The following is a 3,730-nucleotide window of genomic DNA, read 5'->3' on the forward strand; positions in this document are numbered from 1 at the left end:
CGCTTCCCGGACATGAAATGTCTTGAAAGCATTAATGAACAATACCTAATACCATTTTAGATACCGTGAGATTTTGTTAACGTGCTTGCTTGGGGTTCAATGCAATTGGCCATGAACTCCTATTCAAGTCGATGTGCTTATTCGGAAGGGAGGCGTAACTAACAACATCAAAAACAAAGCAACTTCATTTGCTTTTGTTCGTATTTTCTTGATAGATGGTTTCTCCGATTCACTTCACGGTATTTATAACTTCCAATTCGACGGTACATAACAAATGAAATTTTAAAGAACTTCTTTCGAGGGAGAAGAATCACAGATGTTGGCGACTAGGGTTTCGATTTCGATCTCGTCAAGTGCAAAAGCCTGATCAAGTTGAAAATGGGACAGCTCGTTTTCTGTAAGAGGACACCCTCCAAGATGAATCAATTAAGACGGTTCCTAATCAAAATCAAAAGTAAATTGCCTATCCAAATACACACCATCACTTGTGGGATGCGCAAGAGCCGCTCACCGGCCACTTCAACCAACGGAACTCGTGTCGAAAGTGGTCGGGAAGGATTGAGATTCGAGGCCGGTTGGTCAGATTGGCATGTGTTCGGCCAGGGCGTCTTGGATCTTGATTAGTTCTTGAGGAATCTGCATCCTAACAAACCCTCGGTCCCGTCGTTCTGGCTCCCATATTTGGCCTGATCCCCGTGAAGGCCCGATTGATGTAGTAACGGACCTTGTTGATTAGATACACGTCCTCATTGTCAACTTGGACGTCAAAGCAGAGCTCGATATCCTGATCGGGTAGTAGGAACGCACATTGGTTGGCTTTGAGGATCAGCACTCTGATCAGGGTTCAGAGGTATATAACCAGACCACAAAGGGGCTCGGTGTAACTGCAAAGTAAACTCTTGTTTATTGAGACGCTTTCTTTTGGCAGCTCGGCCTATAAAGCTTATCATCAAGCCCACTTTGCACTTTCGATTGCATCGCATTTCCACAGAAGGAGCGAACATCATGGTTAGGAATGGAGCCCAGGCCCGGTTGATTGGGCAAGCATGAGGTGGATCGGCCTGGATTCTTTCTCCATCTGGAGTGAGTCCACCAGTCCAGCACAACCCAAGTGTCGTGAGTATCATTGGGAGATTGGTCCATAGGATGCAGTTGACCGAATCTTGATCAATCCGAATCTCTTTGCGGCTCCCAATCCTGTGACTCCATTGAGCTTGGTTTCCAATGGATGAAAGGGTCCTTTCAAAGTAACCCACCGACGGTAGCTTGATAATGCAGTTCATTTAGCTCTCGCTCGTCGTCTTCTCCAGCTTCGTCATTATCAGGGTCATCGTCCTGCATGTCGTAGAGTCCAATAGGACCATCTCTAAAAATGACCTTCATCAGCATTTGCTCCAACATTCGCAAGGTTGAAAAAATGTCTTACTTCCAAAAGGACGTTTGATTGCGTCGTATTGAGCAACGATCTCGTCACTAAAACAAGTGGCTCCGCCTCTCGGTTTTCGTGGTTACTTTCGGAAAGGAACTTTCACTGGTTTCCACGCCAGGCGGGCTTATTATCGTCTGAGGTTGCTTTAGGATTTCGTTGACGCAGAACTGTCGGTCATTTCCATACAAGGTAATCGACATCACGGGTCCACTCGGACGTCCAACGACAGAATAGATTTCAGCCTCCAAGTCCATTATATCTTCCAATTGAACCATCACGTCTTTGGCTTGTTTGGTCCAATGCTTGGCTCAACACAAGGTTTGCTTTTAATCGGGCCAGGGGCATTCCAGGGCTTGAGCTCTTATCACGAGATTCGGATAGGTCTTGGCCACTTGTCGGTAATCAATCGGAGATCTTGGGCAGATTTGACAGCGGTATTTCCATAATCTATGTAGGATACCTTGACCTGTAATGTGCCGGATTCATTTGGGTGAACACTCCATTCTGTAAGTCATTTCCTCCGCAGTGAGGATACTAGATAAAACAAAAAACATATTAGAGAAGGAACTTAAGAGAGGAGACACGTGTAGTGCAATTTCCTAACATCAGAGCGGTTCCCGGTTCCAATCTCCTCCCCGACCTCTCTCGAGGAAACGTTGGGCGCTAACCACATAAAACCAATCTGATATCGGTCATGACTCTGCTCATTGGATAATGTGATGTTGACTCCGCTGGCGTGTGAGGGTCACCCTCCAAACCCCACCCCAAGCACCCAAACCAAAAAAACTTGCCAAGCTGGACGAAAAGCTAATGATGAAGTCCGCGCTCACCTTTCTAGTCGGACCGGTAATACAAGACCTCATCCACTCTGGTTCGACATAATCGGTGACATAGACGTTGCCGATCTTGAGATTGTAAATGATTCGGGAGGGGGAAGGAGCTCGTTTGGATGGCGAATTCGATGGCGTCATCGATGTCTTGCATGTCTTTGGAAGCAGCCGGCGTTCTTAGTTGAACGAAAAGCAACTCGGACTAGCGGTCAAGTGAAAGCCTAATACTCATGAGAGAAGGCTGTACTTCACTCGGCAAGACAACCTCTCCTTCAATCTCGAGAAAGAAATACACTTTACTCATCTCTAGAGTTTCCCCAGCTAGCCTTGAGGGTTTCCTGTGCTAATCCGAGGCCCATGTACTTTGACCACCCTGTATTCTTATGTCTAGCTTGTCTACCGATGTGATGAAAATTTATCGGGAAACTTAATTTGCACAACGGCTATAACCATTCCTCGGGTTCTTTTTTTTTGCAAGCGCAGATGCATTTCCGACTCATATGCCTGAAATTGCAGGCAGTCAGCGAGCCCCGAAAACATTCCTGGGTGCATTCCAACTTACCTCAAAGGACACACATCCATGTAGATTATATGCCGAGGTGCAAGAGAGGGCATTGTTTTGTGGTTGGAAGCCACAGTATTTTTGAGATCGTATCATTTGCCTTGCACATTGTACTGTATATGTACATGTGGCACCAGTTTGGGCGTATGTATATCCGCACAATACATCATGATACCGGAGAGTGGCGCGGAATGTGGGAGCGTGTGGGTGTGCATGAGCGCCTTATCTTTGCTTTCATCTTGATGTATTGCTGTTATTGGATGTCCATCAAATCCAAGACAGCCAACCAACCAACCAACCAAACAACCGACGACCGCTTGGACGCTGGGCATCAGAGAGATGGTTCTCGTGGACTCGTCTTGATCTGGCTACAGATTAAGACATGAATTTAGTATTGCAAATTTGTTCTCGTTCAAACATTATCAGGCAGCGAAACGCTCTAAAAGAAAGCTGGATGGAGAAGCTGAGGATGAGTCTTCTGATTTCTAACAAGAAAGGACTGAATTGTTTGTCGGAACAATGGGGTCATCTTTCTCGGCCACGATCATTGTTCAATAAGTTATCGTTTGAAACTCGTTTGCAATCCTCTAACAATTCTTTAGTCAAACTTGGGCATCCTCGTGAAACACATATTCCAGTTCAACCCTGTATTCAGAGGCTAACTGATTCTAGTAATATAAAGACATGAAAAGGCATACATATTTATTTCATAATGCTTCCATGACATTACATTCCCAACCGCTGAAATCAGGTCTGCAACAATTTGAAATCTGACTCAGGTAGCTGAATGAGCCAAGTTTTCAACGTATTAAAACCCTCCAATAGAAAACGTTAAAATTAGCAGGAACAACAACAACAATGATAATAATAATGATTATCATTAATAATAATAATAATAATAATAATAAT

General features: G+C 44.7%; 2 long non-coding RNA genes across 2 annotated transcripts; both read right to left on the reverse strand.

Moving 5' to 3' along the window:
- Nucleotides 1-228: 228 nt before the first annotated feature.
- Nucleotides 229-880, reverse strand: LOC131879097 (uncharacterized). The gene is made up of 2 exons (XR_009373092.1): nt 480-880; nt 229-395 (listed from the first exon to the last, which is right to left on the reverse strand). It is a non-coding gene; the product is annotated as an uncharacterized LOC131879097 (long non-coding RNA).
- Nucleotides 881-981: 101 nt separating this feature from the next.
- Nucleotides 982-1,525, reverse strand: LOC131879117 (uncharacterized). The gene is made up of 2 exons (XR_009373094.1): nt 1,427-1,525; nt 982-1,366 (listed from the first exon to the last, which is right to left on the reverse strand). It is a non-coding gene; the product is annotated as an uncharacterized LOC131879117 (long non-coding RNA).
- Nucleotides 1,526-3,730: the final 2,205 nt, after the last annotated feature.

The sequence above is a fragment of the Tigriopus californicus genome, chromosome 4, assembly GCF_007210705.1.
Source record: "Tigriopus californicus strain San Diego chromosome 4, Tcal_SD_v2.1, whole genome shotgun sequence".
Lineage (NCBI taxonomy): Eukaryota > Metazoa > Arthropoda > Copepoda > Harpacticoida > Harpacticidae > Tigriopus > Tigriopus californicus.